Below are 19,358 nucleotides of genomic sequence, written 5' to 3'. Positions count from 1 at the left end.
TTGACGACATCCCTTGTGAGCTACCTCCTAAACGAGGTAATGATGACCATGCAATTGAACTTCTTCTAGGAAGTTCACCGCCTAACAAACCTCCTTATAGAGTTTCTCAAGCTCAACAAGAGGAGATTATGCGGCAAGTACATGAATTAGTTGAGAAGGGCATGGTTAGGCCTAGCTCATCTCCATTTTGCTCACCTGTGCTATTAGTGCAAAAGAAAGACGGCACATATCGTATGTGTGTCGACTATAGAGCACTAAATAGGATCACTATCAAGAATAGGTTTCCCGTTCCACGGGTAGAAGACCTATTTGATAAGCTACAAGGATAAACCTACTTCAGTAGGATTGACCTAAAAAGTGGCTATCATCAAATAAGGATAGTTGATCAAGACATTGTAAAGACCGCATTTCGCACCACATTTGGTCTTTATGAACACATTGTCATGCCTTTTGGCTTGACCAATGCACCAGCCACATTCAACCTCTTGATGGAGAAGCTGTTCAGGCCTCATCCAACCTTCACTGGAGTGTTCTTTGATGATATTATCATCTACTCTAATTCATTAGACGAACACATTTGGTCTTTATGAACACATTGTCATGCCTTTTCGCTTGACCAATGCACCAGCCACATTCAACCGCTTGATGGAGAAGCTGTTCAGGCCTCATCCAACCTTGACTGGAGTGTTCTTTGATGATATTATCATCTACTCTAATTCATTAGACGAACACAAGCAACACCTCCAGGTAATATTTCAAGTTTTGAGAGAGAATAAACTTTATGTTAATCGAAAGAAAAGTGAATTTTTCTTGCAAGAGATTTAGTATTTAGGTCACATTATCTCTCAAGATGGCATCCAAATGGATCCATCAAAGTTGGAGGTAATAAAAGGATGGCCTAAACCAAAGAATCTTCATGAACTAAGAAGCTTTATAGGTATGTGTGCATACTATAGACGCTTCATAGAAAAGTTCTCACAAATTGCGGGACCATTACATGACCTAACAAAGAAAAGCGTTAGGTATACATGGTCTGCTAAGGAGAACAATGCTTTCGAAAAGATTATCTCTCAACCTGTGCTTACACTACCGAATCTCTCAAAACCATTTGAGGTCCAATGTGATGCTTGTGGTGATTGCCTTGGAGCTGTTTTACTCCAAGAAGGGCACGCCATAGGCTATGAAAGTCGAAGGCTCGACCCTGTTGAGCAAGCTTTAGGCATTTATGAAAAGGAACTCCTTGCAGTTCTACATGCCTTAGACTCATGGAAGCACTATTTATTGGGGACTCCTTTCATTCTGCGAACGGATCACCAAAGTCTTAAGTACTTCATGACGCAGACCAAGCTCTCCGACAAACAAATGAGGTGGGCAAATTTCCTTTTGCAATTTCATTTTCATATTGCTCACATTGCTGGCAAGCATAATCAAGTAGTTGATGCTCTCTCAAGACGGCCGAGAGTGAATGCGGTTTCCATAGCAACTCACAATTATCTATCTTCAATGATAGATAAGTATGCTATTGATCCTGATTTTAGAGATGTGATTTCAGCCCTTGCATTAGGGAAGAAAGAAGAACCATTTACTTTACAAGATGGTTATCTTCTCTACGGCAATAGACTATGTGTTACTAACTCACTACGTGAGAAAGTAATGTATGAATCACATGCTCCACCTTATGCGGGGCATAGAAGGATTTAGTCTACCTTAAAGGGAATTGAAACATATTTCTATTGGCCTACCATGAAAGTGAACATACAAGAGTATGTTTCTAAATGTGTGGTATGCCAAAAGACAAAATTTGATAAAGGGAAGCAACTTGGATTTCTTCAACCCTTGCCAATCCCTAATTCACCCTGGGAGAGCATATCCATGGATTTTATCTTTGGATTTCCTAATTCTATCCATGGGAATACGGGAATATGGACGACAGTCGACTGGTTCAATAAACAAGCTCATTTTATACCTGTCAAAAAGACTATCAAAGCCCATCAATTGGCAACCCTCTTCATTTCACAAATTTTCAAGTACCATGGCTTGCCAATGTCCATAGTGTCGAATAGAGATCCTAGAATGACCAGTAATTTCTGGAAGGGTCTCTTTGAGAATTTAGGGACAAGGCTAAACTTCTCTTCGGCCTATCATCCACAAACGGATGGCCAAAGTGAAATAGCTAACCTAACAATTCTCGATCTACTAAAAGCGTATGTAACGGAAGTAGATCAAAGATCCCAATGGGAGAAGTACTTACCCTTAGTGGAGTATGCTTACAATAACATTGTACATACTTCCACGGGAAAAGCACCTTTCGAGGTAATTGAGGGAAGATCAAAAATTCCCTTGCTACTTAAGGTACATGGGACGATCTTTGCTGCAGATGAGTATAGCCGAGACCTACACGAATCTTTTCAAAAGATTAAGGATGCTATCTCTATCTCACAGCAAAGGCAAAAGGCTGCTGGTGACAAGCACAGAAGAGCCCAAGCCTTTAAAGAAAATGATTGGGTCTTATTAAAGTTTTCCAAGGCTCGATTAAGGCACACGACGGGCAAGAATCCTACGAGACACCAAAAGTACGATGCTAAACTAGCATAAAAGGTACTATGGTCCCTTCCAGATTCTTAGGCCAATCAATGAGATGGCCTATCAACTCAAGTTGCCCAATCATTGGCTCATACACAATGCTTTCCATGTGAGCCTATTAAAGCCTTACAAAGGAGAGCCACCTCAAGAACCAACTATTGAAGACCCACCGGAGATCGAGGACCAAGAGGAGGTACTGCAGCCCGAGTCCATTCTGCGACATGAAGACAAGGTATTAAGAGGTGGTGAGACTATCCGACGATATCTTATTAAGTTTAAGAATTATCCTTTTGAAGATGCTAGATGGATGCAAGGCATACAATAAAAGGATAACCTAAACCTTGTCAATGCTTACAATGCTTCCCAAGAGTAAGAAAATGTACAAAATGTTAAAAATGAACAATTTTTTTGTCTTATAAGACTCTCTTTTTCTTTATTGTGCACAAAAATGAAGTAGTATGCATGCTTAGATCAAGTTTGCGGAGACGACGTCTCCCAAACACCAAGTAGAGCTTGTACCTCTACTATGGAAGATTGATAGGACTAATGTGCAGACATGCTTGCGGCAGCCTAAGGATCTCAAGCGCCAAATGGACTAGTCATCCATTGTGGAATGATGTCGTAGGGTAACATAGGGATCCTCTACCCGCTAAGAAAAGGACTCATGAATATGCTTTATCTTCTCTACACCATAGTCGAGGACGACTATGATTTCAAGAGAGAGGTAATGTCATAATAATAAATATCTAATTCTCCTAAATGATTTTCTCATGTTAAACTGATCATTTATATGGGGAAGCTCCAGGGGAGAAAAAGCTAGAATATTGGTTAAGCTAGCAGCCCGGCCACATTAGGGATTCAAAGGAGGGAAAATAGGGATCCAAAGGGGGGGCCATCTACAAAAGAGCCATGTGCAACAATGGGCTAAAAAGACCTAAGGTTCAGCCCATTAAGACTTCCAAAATGCTAAGTTTCCAAAATTCAAAGGTTGTGTCCAAAGGTCAACCATAGGGGAACTGGATGCTTTGTGTGTGTCCAAAAAAGTCTTTGCACATCCCTACATAGGAGGGGGCGAGCCTAGCATGTAGGGGATGAGAGAGAAATCCACACACACACACACACACACACACACTCAAGCTCCCTTTACACAAAGGGAATGAGGGACACATGTCAGCTCAGTAGGCCAGATGCCCACAAGGTGTACCCAATTCCTATTGGATGGCCTTGGAGGTGGACCAATGAGAATTAGGCTAGAGTAAATCTAGTTTAATTAATTTAAAAACACTTAATAAAAGTACCAATGAGAATTAAGTCCTCTAGAACACTATTGGACAGTCTCCCAAGGGGTCCAATGAGAGTTTAGTTGAATTATTAAATTACCTAAAGCTCTCACAAAAGGGGAAAGGGGGACACATGTCAGAAGGCTATCACTTATGCTGCTTAATAGTCATTGGCTAGCCCTGGGGAGGTCCAATGGGAGGATAGCAAGAGCAATTAGCAAGAGGGCTCGCCCAAGAGAGAGAGGGGGCTGATTTTTGGAAGGCATTATCACACACACACACTCTCACACAGTCTATGTGAGAAGCAAGAAAAAGACTATCTCTTCCCAAGCTTTAATGGAGAGCTCATCACCTTCTCCAAGCTTGTGAGATAGAAGCCTACATCGACACACTCTTGGCATGTGGATGCAAATCCAACCAAGAGCCAAGCTTCAATGCATGCTCATCTCCTCTACCATGCTAATTACTAAGCTAAGCCAATAAGCTAATATGAGTGATTATGTGAGGAGATGTACATCTTTCTCGTAAGATACTCCTTCTTCCTCTCAATCTACTCGCATACCCTACTAGCTCTCACCATCTTCGAAGGTGTGTGAGGTCTTGGGTCTGAGACCGGGGATAATTGATGTTGTGTTTGCTAAGTGTTTTGCTTAGTGCATGAAGCTTTCATCTTTATTACACTAGCTAGTCTTGAAGGAACACAAAGAATTGTATTGTACAATGTCTCTCTTGATGGGAGAAACCATAATACAAAGCCTTTTGGAGGGGGGACCGGCTCCATGCAAATCCGGTCGTCAACTATTGTCAATAGCTTAATTTCTCTCTCTTTTGAAAGTATTGTTTATGCTATCTAACTAGGTGTTATGATTTTTGTTGCTCTCTCCACCCAAGCACTCTTGTAATTCTCATTAGGAATCTATTCTAATGAAATGCCCACTATGTTCATGCTAAAGAATCCCGCTCTCCGAGCGAGCAAATCTAAGCAAGTGCTAAAGCGAGCAGACAATTACAAAGATATTAACAATAATTTCATTTTTTTTGTCAATTGAACGCATGAATGTATTAAGAGAACACATAAGATTACATACATCCATGGGAAGGGAGTAGTAGACTCAGACCAAACTATCGAAAGCCCTAATTAATAATATTTTGCAACATTCTTTTATCAAAACCTAATTAAAGCATCGTCAGACAATTCGTCTTCTATGGACAAATTGGCATATAGAACTTTCTTTAGAGAATTTTGTGCACCTTTTAATTCTCTATCTCTCTCTCTCTCTCTCTCATTCTCTCTCAAGGTAGCTATAATCTATAGGAGCCAATAAAAAACCGGTCACCAATTTAGGGACACAAGTTAGAGACAAGTCTTGCCTAGTTCAATTACACTTTGCGCCAATTTAAAGTCAAGGTTGGGTGAGTGTTGGGTTTGATAGTTCGCTTTAGATTTGATCTTAACCCTTGGATCCATGATATTTACCTTGTTGGCACATTTGTTTTTACATACCCCCTTGAGAGGTTCTCCATTAGCACCCACTTTTTTACACATGAATTAGAAATCAACCACAATATTTGCCCTACCTAACTCGATTTGACCTGAAATTTCTTTTGCAGATTCTCCTTGTCGAGGGCTTTCATAGTGGTGTAGTATGCCGTCAGCAAATGCTCGTCTACCTTGGGCGTCTCTAAACTGGCTTCTTTGCCCTAAAAATCTTTGAATTTTGAAGCAAAATATGGCTCCTAATGTAGATGATATGTATGAATTGTCAGTCTTGAAAGGTATGCAAGTCAGCGTGAGCACGTTTCGCTTCTCTCACACTCTATCTCTCCCACAAATGCAATGAACGCTCGCATGCATGTATGTAAAGGCTGTGGAGGCTAGACTCCACCTTCAGAGGATGCAAGTATTCATACGCTCCAGCATGTGAAGGCAGTGCGAGCAGAGGCTTTGGTTCGATTTGAGCTCCATGAGCGTCCACTAAGCGGAGAGAGAGAGAGAGAGAGAGAGAGAGAGAGAGAGAGAGAGAGAGAGAGAGAGAGAGAGAGAGAGAGAGAGAGAGAGCACTAGCTATTTGGAGACATGGAGTTGAGTGTTAGACAAGGGTGTGGGTGGGTATGGATATCCTTCAGAATCTCCCATGTGCGTCCGAATTTTGAGCTCTACCTCCAATTTCTTTGATAAGTCACAGGTTCTTTGCATCAGCTCTATGTACAATTTGCGATTGCGATCTTCACAAGCTTGTTCTATCTCCAAAATCCATGCACGCCTGTGCGCGTCCATAGAAACAGCAATCTCACCTTAGTGTTTAGCTTCTCAATTAATTATTAGCCTCCTGCCACAAACACTGCACGCCGGCGTCAAGTGTTTTGTGCTATGTTTATGTTTAGGGAGAGGCTTGCCCACAAGCCTAAAAAATTTCAAATATCAGCTAGATTCCTTAACTAGTATTCCCCGACACATCCCCTCCTCTCCTACTCATGCCCTCTCTGCCACGCGTCGCCTCGTCCGTCTTGAATATACGCCACCTCTTGAAGGTCTCAATGACCATGGCCAGCAAACGCAACAGGTATGAGGGTCTGCTTTCCAAACATTGGACATGCATCATCTTGCACTACTTCAATCCTTGTTTCATGCATGTACGTCAACAAAGAAGTCCAACCCACCTCTCAGAAAAAAGGGTCAAGAGGAGCACCTCTCAAAAGTAGTAGGTCTGGCAACTTTCAAGAAGAGCCACCCTCCTTCAAAGTATGGTTGTTTCTCAAGAAGCAACTAGCATGTTTAGTGAATAGTATGTGCAAAAAATACCTACATACATATTTAGACATGCTCAAAGACAAATGGCCCCACAAACTAAATGTCTTTCTCATGTTGGCTTATTGTCTGTAGGTATGCACGTCGATGTGCATTCCTACAGAATGATTCACTAAACATGCTCGTTGAAACAACCATACTTTGCAAGAGGGTGCCTCCTCTTGAAAGTCCTCATACCTACTTTTGAGAGGTGTTGAGGGGTGTTCGAAAAAAACCGAGATTTAGTGTATTTTTAATCGGCTAAGGTTGCAAAATGCCGGCTAAGTTTTGAGCTTGCCTTAGACAAAATAGGTCAAATTTTACAATATTTAGTGTACATACCGGCAAAAGCTTCAGATTTTGACCTAAAAATCGATTAACTTTCAACTTTGCCCTTATTTCTTTTGGTTAGGAAAAATGTTTTTTTAAAGCCCTAAGGTGCTCCTCTTGACCCTCTTGTCGGGATGCACGTCTACAAGAGTGTCAAGAGATCAACTTTCAACTTTGCCCTTATTTCCTTTGGTTAGGAAAAATGTTTTTGAAAGCCCTAAGGTGCTCCTCTTGACCCTCTTGTAGGGATGCACATCGATGTGCATCCCTACAAGAGGGTCAAGAGGAGCACCTTAGGGCTTTCAAAAAACATTTTTCCTAACCAAAGGAAATAAGGGCAAAGTTGAAAGTTGATCTCTTGACACTCTTGTAGGTATGCACGTCCCTTATTTTCTTTTGGTTAGGAGGTTACCCTAACCAAAAGGAAATAAGGGACGTGCATACCTACAAGAGTGTCAAGAGATCAACTTTCAACTTTGCCCTTATTTCCTTTGGTTAGGAAAAATGGTTTTTTTAAGCCCTAAGGTGCTCCTCTTGACCCTCTTGTAGGTATGCACGTCGAATGCACGTCGACGTGCATACCTACAAGAGGGTCAAGAGGAGCACCTTAGGGCTTAAAAAAACCATTTTTCCTAACCAAAGGAAATAAGGGCAACGTTGAAAGTTGATCGATTTTTAGGTCAAAATTTGAAGCTTTTGTCGGTATTTACACTAAATATTGTAAAATTTGACCCCAAGCAAGGCATGGTGTTCTGCCATGGCAACGCTAGTAACAACACTGTAGCCCAAGTACACGGGGAGGAAGGGACAATATAGGGAGAGGAAGGGACGATGACGATCTATATTCACTAAAGCGCTGTAAAAATACCCACCATTGTCAAAAATATAGACCAACAAATCTTTAAGTTAATCGCTACTATGATTAAAAAAAAAAGGGGGGGGGGGGGGGGGGGGGGTGCAGATATGCACATCGACGTGCGGTCCTTGCGCTCCCTGCCTCCTCACCCTCTAGGAATACACAACGACGCTGCCTCTCTCCTGTGCCGATCTAAAGAATCAGAGAGTAAGAGACTATTGTCTCTCTTCACTGATGCAGAGATAGCGGGCGAGAGAGCTAGGAGCCTTGATCATGCATTGATGAGAGAGAGAGAGTGTCCAGTGCCCAAGCGCATGTGGCCAGAAGAGAGAGGGTGGTACATACGCAAGACTGCACGTAGAAATCTGACTGCACGCAAAGCAACAGCTTCCTTCTCTCTCCCATTTTAGCTGCAAAGCATGATAATCCTACTCTGGTGCCCTTGCTTAGTCACAAATCATAGCATGCAACATATTCAAAGCTTTGGAGCATCTCAACAATCCACAACATCAATTATTTCCTTACTGGTGTGGTTGGTGAAATACGTAGTTGGATGCATTTCATATACCCTTCTAGGGTTGACTCAATTGTGACATATAAAAGGGCATATGGAATGTTCTCAAATACATATTGCACCAATCACACAAAAACAGGGAAATATATTTTGAAAAGGCTCTTGATTAAAAATTGCTCATACAAACGTTCAAGGGTGGTTCCGTATAGACATGCCCCAATCAAGAGATTGAAGTTACACACAATTGCGGTTGCTACTACCATTTTCTATTGCACACGAGACCACTTAGTATTCACGCATGGATAGATCGATGGTACACACAATTGCAATTGCTACTACTGTCGTTTGCACACAAGAAGGGGGGAGGTGTAATGTCAAGATTGGGGAGGGACGATGTTAGGAGTGGGGGATCAAGAAGGGGGTGGGGGAGGATTGGAGAAGGATATAGGGGAGGAGGGGTGTGTGTGTTGTTGAGGATGGGAGGGGTGTGATGAGGAAGAAAGGTGCATAAATCTAGAAACATCTTGAAAGAGCAATCAAACAAAGGCTCTTTGATTGCAATGTATATTTTAAGGAGATGCACCAAAATCCTGAGGAAAGGAAATTCTATTGAGTGAGGCAAAGTAGAAAACCAGCACTCACAAAGAAGCTTTATGGAACACAAAAAACGCTAGAGGAAACAGTTGGATAAATCTACCAAAGTGTTGAGTACTCAAGACTCCAAAAAACCCTAGGTTGAACATCTCCTTTAATTCTGTAACATTCTTCAAAGATGGATGTAAGAGGAGTTGATCAATGACTTCTTTTTTTATTTATTGAGTTTAGACCCCTCATGCATCTTTTTGGTTTGTTGAGTTTAGGCTCCTCAGTGTGGAGCCCTCAACGTGCCACTTCTTTTTTTATTTATTGAGTTCAGCCTCTTATGCATGTATCAAAACAAAGTGCTACTTTGTAGCAGATCTTGCATCTTTTGTGCTCACTGATATCATTGTTTCCATAGAATAAAGTGGTTTGTTTAGGTTTCTAGCTCCTTCTCCTCCTCTTTATCAAGCTCCTCATCTTATGATAGTTAAGATCTTTGGAAAATTGTAGAAGGATGTTTTTAGCTCCTTATCCTCTTCTTTATCAAGTTTTGTGTTGAGCTCCTCGATTTTGGCTTCTGCTTCTTCTATTTGTATAATATGAATAGATAATGTAATTTACTTGTCATAAAATCTAATATCTAACCAACCCAAATGATTTTCTCATATTAAAATGATCATTTAATGTGGAAGAATAAACGGGAACAAGGGTTAAGATATAGACATGTGCTTATAGATCTATCTCAACACGGGGCCCAAATGAGAGATGGTCTATCAAAGAGCAAGGCTAACCAATGGAGCATAAGACCTTAGAGTTAGCTTCATTGAATACCTCCAATAGTTAGTACAAAAGTCCTTTGACCTTAGGTAAGCTAGGGTTGAGCTTGAGGTGGGAACCCGGCCCAAGCTTAAGGTGCTTGATGACTAAGGTGCTTGAGGTGCTTGATGATTGAGATGCTTTGAGGTGCTTGAGGTGCTTGTCATGCTTGAGATATTAGGGTTGTACTTGAGGTGGGAACCCGACCCAAGCTTGAGGGGCTTAAGGGCCAAGCTTGTGGTGGGAACCGGGCCCAAGGTTGGGTGGCTTGAGGTGTACAAAAGTCAACACCATTCCCTGCAAGGAGGGGGAAATCCCTACAAGAGGGGGGATGAGAGAGAACACCCACACACTCACTCAAGGCAAGCTTGGTACAAAGAAAGCAAAAGGGACACTTGTCAAGTTTCTCCTCATGTTGCCATGGTGTGCCTAAAGCCTATTGGTTGGCCACCCAAGGGGTCCAATGATAATTTAGAAGATTTCATTAATTGTTTTAGCATTTATTAAGTCCTATCTCTCAAAGGGGAAAGGGGGACACTTGTCCCAAGGCTACCCTTGTTACTTGATTTACCTCTTGGTTGTGATTGGCTAGGCCCGGAGGGGTCCAATGAGCTTTAAGCATGAGCTACAAGGGGTGGTCAACCAAGGAATCTAGGGGCCTGCTTAGTGGGTATACTCTCCCACACACATTCACACACACACTCATTGTGTGAAGTGAAAAGTGCAAGATCTCCCTCTCCTTCTCCAAGCAAGTAGAGATGTTGAGAAACTACACCAACACTCTTGGGTATGGAATCCAAATCCAACCAAGAACCATGCTTCAATGCTTAAGCTTTTCATCCTCTCCATCTTTATTTCTATGCTATTATGTATGCTAGCAAGAAGAGTGATGATAAGTGAGGAACTAGTTCTTTCTCCTATAAAAGTTTTCTTCCTCCTCTTCCCTACCCTCATTCCCTGCTAGCTCTCTCCACCTTTGAAGGTGTTTGAGGTCTTGGGATTGAGGCTTGGGATAGTTAAATCTTTTCACAAAGTTTATGTTATGCTTGTGATGCATGAAGCTTTCCATATTCATTGCATCACCTAGGTCACAAGGAACACAAAGATTGTATTGTAACAAGTCCCTCTTGATGGGAGAAATCATAATACAAATGCCTATTGGAGGGGGGACTGCCTCCACATAAATCCGGTCCTCAATTGTTGTCATGTTCTCTAAATTCTCTCTCTTGCAAAAGTATTGGTCATGCCAAGTTAACTAATGGCTATGTTTATGTTGCTCTCTTCAATTATGTTCACCCGCTATGCTCGCAAAATAATTCACAAAACTACTCTCTATAATTTCCGCTACTCTCAAGTTAATAGGCCAATTCCATTACATTTACTTGTGTAAGTTGCTAATATAAGTTAGTAATGTGAGTTGTTAACATAAGTTACTACTAATGTAACTTAAGAATATATGGTAGTTATGTAGCTCCATAGGTTGAGGAAGTTGTCAAGCGTGATGCTCTAATAGCTCTGACCATGCACAAAGTAATGATATTTCATCAAGGGGAGCTAAAGTTCTAGAGTGATTGTTGATTTCTCATGTAGAAACTATTGCATTGAGAAGGTCAACTAGATTTTTTGGTTTGCTTAAATGGTTTGTGTTGAGCCTAGACTATGTTATGCTAATAGATTTTGGAGAGCCCTCCTTCTAGGTTGAGGCCATTACATGATGACCAGCTTGAGTGGGAGAGTTCTTTGGAATCAAAGATGGATTCTTTGCTATAAAGAGTTAGGCTTGGGACTTATTGCCTTTGTCAAAAGGTTAAGTTCTCTTCCCTGCTTGTGCTTGGAACCTTTGGCAACCAAGCTAGCCTTGTACTCTAGCTTTCCATCATTGGATGTTATCTACAACTTGTAGACCCATTTCCACGAAAAAGAATCTGTCCCTTTTGACAAAGGCAATAAGCCCCAAGTCTAATTCTTTTGCAAAGAATCCATTTAGATTCCATATCACTCTCCCACTTAATTTGTTCATCTACTAGCATATCTTCATGATAGAAGGGGGTATCTCCACAATTTACCATATGAGGCCCTTAAATGAAACAACCCACTAAAACTAAAAAATGTATTCAAAAGTCTGTACACGTTTCTCCCTTCTCCTCCATGTTTGAACATGTCAAAAATATGGAGGAAATTGTCACCACATGTAGTCTTTGTATCAAAAAGAAAAAAAAAATATGGAGGAAAACGACACAAAATAATTTGTTTTCACTTGAACTCAACAGTTTGAATATCATCACTATGAGAATAATTTGTTTCCCACTCCAATGCCTAGACAAGTGAAATCTAGGTAGGAGTAGGTGGTCCTAGATGATTTTAAATGCTCTAGAATCAATTGAATAAATAGTCAAATGGTGAAAACTAAGGTTGAAGCCTTAGAAGATGGAAAAGAAAAGAGAAGGTAAAGCAATAGTCTCTTTATCTCTCATTTTTCTGTCTAGGATGCTACAACCACTACATCCACATCAACAGATTTGTTTTTGTCTTGCCCTTGCTTAAGAGTGGTGATCAAAACTCTAGCACCCATAGTGAGCACCCTATTGGCCATACTACTACTATTGTTGAACTTCCAACCTGCCTTGGTCCCCACTGTCTTGTGAGGCTTTTACACAAGTTGGGTGCCACATCAAGTCTCACTGATATCACCAATGTAACCTTTGATAAGGGTGGCAACCTTAATTGTCTATGAGCAATCTTCAATGTATTTGACGCATTTTTTTTAGTGAGAGCTAGTATGTATTAGCCATGTGAAAGTTAGGTAGGAATATTGTCCCAATTCTACAAAAACGTTTTGTATCAAGGCCTATATTGTCTTTTTTTTTTTGGATCAACAAGATATCCCCAAAAGGTCAAAATGTGCACCTTTTAGAGTTCTTACTTTCCCTCCCTCAAATTTTTAGGAAGAAAGCCTCTTCAAAAGATTTCCACCTTCATAAATCGATTGTATTTATCTAGATTTTCTTTATTTTTCTTGACAATCATTGCAGCTCGAGTTTGAGGAATGACTCTGGCACTAGGAGAATAAGAGGAATAGAGTAGTGGCACAAATGAGTAGTGCGGATTCAAGTTTTCCTAGAATGCATCATCATCCTTGCCTATCAAACCTCACAACCTTTACTCGATTAGACAAGATATTCATATAACCCCCTCCCCTCTCATAGAGGGAGGAACATGGATCTCCAGAAGCTATGAGAGATGGGATTGCTTCTTCAAGGGACCCTAATCTGAGGTTTCCTATGCAAAGTTTATTTGCTTCATATATGTTCCCAAACCCACTAAGGCTCTTGTACGCGGGTGGAATTTCTTGATCTACCCATTGAATTATATCCCTTGGTGAAATTGTAGGAAGTTCCAAGATCTAGGGGAGGGGATGCTAGATAGCTACAAGCAAATGGACATATCAAAAAACACATGACTCACATGGACTAACAATCAACTTGGTGACTACTACACGATAGCTAGACTTGAGAAAGTATACATGAATTCTGATCTACTACAAGAATTTTAGCAGGTAAGATACAACAAAGATAGCACTCTTCTTCTTTTTTATCACGCTTCCGTAATTTTTAACATGCATAAAGAGGATTGCATGTTTAAAATCTAGATGGCCCCATTTAGATCAGTCTCTATTTTCTATTAAAATAGTCAAACAGAAGGTAAAAGAGTCATTTGACAAGGCCTTTGGTATGTATACTTCATCTTTTAAAGCTTGGGATTAGGCAGTAAAGAAAATTTAGAGACTGATGATAGGGTATAAGAGAAAATCTAGGGAGATAAGAGATCACAAAACGATGATGATATAAAAGATTTTTTTTTTATCTGAAGAGTCAAGTACTTCCTGATAGTCCTCCTCCCTTGAGTCTCCTTTTAGAATTGAAAGATCAATTGAGAAAGGAGGAGCTCCTAGCTGCTCAATCCTCCATGATGCGGATTAGAGAATATATGGCTAGAAAAATTGACAACTCACACAAAATCAAGTTCAATCTGTTTTAAAAAAAGGAAATTAAGGATTTCATCCCTTTCTTGAAAGACAAAAATGTAATGGTTGTCGGGTCTCATGAGGATAACTTGAGGGTAGCTAAAGAATTCTTCATAGACATATTCTCTACCACCCCCTCAAAGAGAATCTGACCACAATAAATCTAGAGCAACCATAGTTGGACTAAGGAAAAATAAGGTTCTCACTCACAAAGGGGTAGTTGAGAGGTACTATCTCCTCCCTTAAATTAGGTAAATTTTCAGAAGTATTTTCATGAGTATAAAGATTTCCTAATTCCCTACCTACTCAAAATTTGAAAGGGAACATTGAGTCTATGAGCTCTTTCTACTTCTATGAAAAATGGAGTGATTAAATTGATTTATAAAAGGGCAGTAAGGAGGACTTTAGGAATTTTTGACCAAACACCTGTTTGACTTCTGTGTAAAAAGTCTTTGCCCATTCCCTAGCTAGAAGAATCAGATCTATCATGCATTTCATTATTCTTCTTGAGAGCACAAAGGTTTCAAACGGGGGAATTTATTTTGGATGCAATCAAAACTTTTTTGGGAGGTTGTAGAGTATGCTCAAGATAGTGATCAAGAGTTTATGTTCTTTAAATGGACTTTGATAAAGCATGTGATAGGAAGGAGTGGGACTTCATCTTCCACCTATTTGATATTGGTTTCAGTAGAATTCTTATTAAGTTTTTACAAACACCGTTTGGTAATACTTTTGCAAGGATCTCCTTAAATGGTGAGCTCATAGATGCTAATCCCTTAAAAGGATTAGTCACAAAAGGATGTCCCATATCCCCTCTCCTTTTTCTATATGTTCTTATGCCTTAGGTTGGTTTGTTCAAGATGCAATGATCACAAGGAAGGTCCAAGAATTAAAATCCTACGTACTACTAAGACATGTGCTTGTTGCAATTTTCTGACGACACTAATGCTTTGATGCGCAATGATAGTTAGTCTGTGGAAACATTTTGGGAATGCATTAACACCTTACACTTGGAAAGTGGGTCAACCGTTAACCACTTTAAAACTCTGTATTTATATCTCTACAGGTATTGTTCCTCAGATTGTACTTGATCATAGACGTAAGAACATTAAGGATGGGAAAGTATTCAGACTTCTAGGCAGCCCCATGCATTTTAAGGTCACATTTTCCCGAAGATGGGAATGGGTAATGTCAAAGTTCAAGCAAAAAAATTTCAAGTGGCATAACTACCAGCCATCTCTCTCTGCTACGGTTTTTTGCTTTAAACCATTACATATTATCCCCTGGTTAATTTATTTCTTATATTGTTAGCAGCCATCCAAGTCTAAGATGAAACAAATTATCCTTTAACAAGATATTTTCTCTGGGGAGGAGATTCAGATAATCCTGGAACCCCAAAGTGGCATGGAACCTCACCTCAAAGAGATTTCAATATATACCAAAAGTGAATCTATCTTGTGCTTGGAGAGAGCCAATGTTGTCCTTGCTAAAACATGCCTTCCCCCAAGAGGGTGTAATCTGAAAAGTTCAACAAGTAAGGTACCTTTGGAGATTTTCAAACAATTCAAAATTAAATGAGGAGTGTAAGAGGACATGAAAAAGCTTATCAAGAGGTGGAAGCTTCAATCGGTATCCAAGCAATGTACTTACATGTTTAAGTATCTATGGGCTTACCCAGTAGCCAGCAAACACAACATTGTGTTGATAATCCATCAAGGACTATGGGTTGGAAATCAGGAAAATAGAGTTGGTGTTAGTGCCCTAGATGTAAATCATGTGTAGAAGATGTCCCTCACTTTTTCTTCAATAGGGATCAAGATCATATCCCTCGTCCAAAAAGGACGTGCCAAGATCTACCTCCAGATAGTAGATGTACATGAACTATTGCTTGGTAATTGTAAGGTATTGGACATCCCACAATGGAATATATGGAGAGGATTGATATTATAGTTTTTGTGGGTGCATAAGAATGCTATAATTTTCTCCCATAGTTCTCAAAGCTCAATTGTAATGCCACAACATGATCTAATAAAATCAGCTTAAAACATGTGTAAAGAGATGTATTAAGCCCACGATTTTAGCTTTTCCCAAACAAACTTACAAAAAATTGTGAGATGGAAACAATGGAGAGCCAAATTACTCCGACCAAGAGACATAGGATGAGAGAATCCATAAGTTTATTTGTATTTGATGTGGGCCTATCCTACCCCCTACTTGTGGGATCCATGTATTTTCTTTTTATCTTTGTTCAAATCTTCCAATCTTTCTTTTGAGAAATTGACTTTGAGACATAAATTAGTGTTTGTTGTAGTTTTGAGTTTAAACAATAGTCAAAACACCTTGGATTCTAAATATAATATTTGTTGTCATTTTCTAGAGTAGGTAGTCTTTATGGTGGGGTTGCACTAAAGCTTGGTTGCGGTGTTGCTTCTCTTCTTCTGGACAACATGCATGGACTTGAATCACTCAAGTAAAAAATATGAGTATCACATTTATGAGTCGGTCATCTCATCATAGTTGACACCTCTAATTCATGCAAAGAAGACATAAGAATATATTACAATTGACACATTGCAATTTTTCCATGATGGGGTTCATGTTATTGCACGGATATAACCATAGTTAAAATTTATAAAGAGCACATAATCTTCCAGCTATAGAATAAATTTAGACTTTGCCATCATTTTTGTTTGAATTTTATCACCATTTGAATTTGTTGATTATTTCTACATGAGTATTATTGATTTTTTGTAATGATGTGCTTGTATCATGACAACTTTGTGCTTATGTTATCGCTAGCAATGATTTGGGGTGCCTAATGTTGAAGATTTTTGTTGACTAGAGATTGACAAATTGTATTATTTGAAATTATTGTTCTTTGTAGATATGACAAGTGTTTTGAGTTTCAAATTTTGGCTGTGGCTATGTCAAATTTTGGCAATGTCATAGTATCTTTCTAGGCTATCAAGAGGTGGTTGCTTCATTAATGGCTGACATTCCTTGATATGGTAAAGATAAAATAGAGAGTCTCATAGATGGTGATTAAAAATATGTTAAGGATTCGGATGAAATGGCTCAACTGATGTTGAACCACTTACACCAAATCATAGGTTAACCAGAGGTTCACTCTTAGGAGGTGGATAACACGAGATCGACTCTCCTTGGGAGTGTTAAAAGAATGATTCCTCTCTTTGAAGCCAGCCATTTGGAGAAGGCGTTCACCAAGGATGAATGCTCGTTTGCATTGTAGGCCCTTGGCAAAGAACGGTTTAACTATTGAATTCTTCAAAGAATTTTGGGATGATCTTAAGTACCCAATCACGCAAATAGCCAATCAGGACTTGATTGATGGGGTCTTGGACGTGAGCATTAAAAGAGGCCTCATCAAGCTTATCCCTAAACAAGTTTGTTGCTCCCAATTGAAGCATTGGCGCCCTATAATGATGATGTCAATTGCCTATAAAATTATCGCCAAAGCTATAGCCCTAAGAATCTCCCCCCTCTTAGACAAATTCCTCACTCCTCACCAGAATGGATTTATAAATGGAAGGTCGATCTATGATAATATCCTGGCAGCGATGGTGGATAGAATATGTTTCTACCACTAAGCAAGAGTGCATCCTACTACAATTGGATTTGAATAAGGCTTATGACAGGATCACCTGTTCGTTTATTGAAGATGTCATGAAGTCTTTACACTTTGGGCCTCGGATGTGCCAAATGACCAACACTCTTTGTGTTGGTAGCCAATTAGAGATCCTCTTCAATGGAAGGATTGTGGGGGCTTTTGAGGTAAAAAGATCTGGTAAGCAAGGCTGCCCACTTGCCCCTCTAATGTTTGCCATTGGATCCCATTCTCTGGTAACATTACTCGAAGACAGTTCGGCTAAAGAGGGGATTCAAGGACTAATTCTACCTAACAGTGACCGACACTTGGCTAAGCTTAGAAATTGGCTCTACAATATAACTTGAATGGGACAGAAAGGTTGTTGATCAGCACAGCTCTAGAACGGGTTGTCAAGGTGTGCTTGCCGAACGATGAATTCAGCCTTGAGTGGAAAGCTTGGCAGTGGCGAATAACAGACACTTTCTTAAACCTCAAACCAAGGAATTATACTGTACATTAATGTTGGAGCCCAATTTGTCCAACTGTTGTAATGAGCCCACCTTCTAAAGCCTATCAAATTCCCATTTTTATGTCAAAGACGTCTTATCATTTTGATCCACTTGTCTGTGTTATGTAAAGATTAATCAATCAGTCAGAACCCATATGTGTTTCCACTTTGTAATTATGATGAATAGAACCCTATGAACATTTTTGAGCTAAGGTGACTAAAGTATAAAAGTCACCTTAGAACCATTTTTTGGAATAACATTTGAATAATTAATCCTGTGTTGTACAAGTCTGAGAGAGAGAGAGAGTGTGTGTGTCTTATCCTCTTCGCTACGCTCATCTCCCTCACCGGATTCACGACGCGACCACACCATCACGGTAGCCTCTCCGAGAGCTACGCACCCACGCCACGCATTCGCATTGTCGAGCTATTCGCGAGCGATCCTTCCACGAGCTTGTTTTGCTTGTAAGTAGCACAAACAGTGTCTGTTTTCAACAATCAAGTACTTTATGGAATGAGTGAGAGATTAGCTACACATGAATACTCATAGACTTAGGTTTCACACACTTTCAGATTATGACCTGTAAGTCTATCACGACTGTATTCGAGATAACTAGGGTTAAAATCTTGTGAGATTAGACTTATAGGTAAGTATATCCTAGTGAGAGGATGGTGCCTAGCAAGTTTGATGAGATTCCGAGTTCATTTGATGTGTAAACGGTGTTGTGAGCGTTTAGAGATAGAGTGGGTTGCAGTCAACAAGGGTTATTGATTGATGCATCATAGAAGTGTGTATGTGTAGATTGGTCTCAGCCTGAGAAGCTAACGAGATTGCCTCTGTGCACCTACGGGTTAGTCGTGTCATCGGATGATAAGTATGTTGTCTGTGTCGTGCTTGTGAGCATGAACAGGGGAGTAGTTTGCCCTAAAACATTGGCGCCACTTCCAGGGACACAAGACCTTAAGTAGGGAGATCTACGTCACTCATGTGACGGTTAGCTTACTTTAGTTTCGACTAGAGAGAGCTTAAACTTTTCGAACAAGATCCAGGATAGGGTATCCTGAGATCTAGTGGATAGCCAGCAAGCCTGTGTCTTGTCGAGGGTTTGTGACTAGTTAGATTTAGTTAGGTAGGATAATGTGGAGCTATGGTTTTATGGTTTTGAGTGCTTGTTATAGTGTGTAGAAATAGTGTAGAGAAACGCTGTAAAAACGCAAAACAAACAAAAAGAAGAAACAATAAGGTTGTTTGCTTGCCTTGAAAGCAAAACCCACACCATATACGCTTTAAGGGGTGAAAAGAGTAGACATTGGAATTTATGATCCAACGCTTGAGAAAACATAAAAATTGCGACCGAAACCAACAAAAAGAAATACGTGATTGTCATAAGAAAACACTAAGTGAACCTAAAGAGGCCAAGAAGAGATATAACCACTAGCCTAGGGTAAACTGATTGTGTCATGTGGTAC

The sequence above is a fragment of the Adiantum capillus-veneris genome, chromosome 17 (genome assembly GCF_014529385.1).
Source record: "Adiantum capillus-veneris isolate H3 chromosome 17, ASM1452938v2, whole genome shotgun sequence".
Classification (NCBI taxonomy): Eukaryota; Viridiplantae; Streptophyta; class Polypodiopsida; order Polypodiales; family Pteridaceae; genus Adiantum; species Adiantum capillus-veneris.
Note: the sequence above shows the minus strand (reverse complement) of the source record.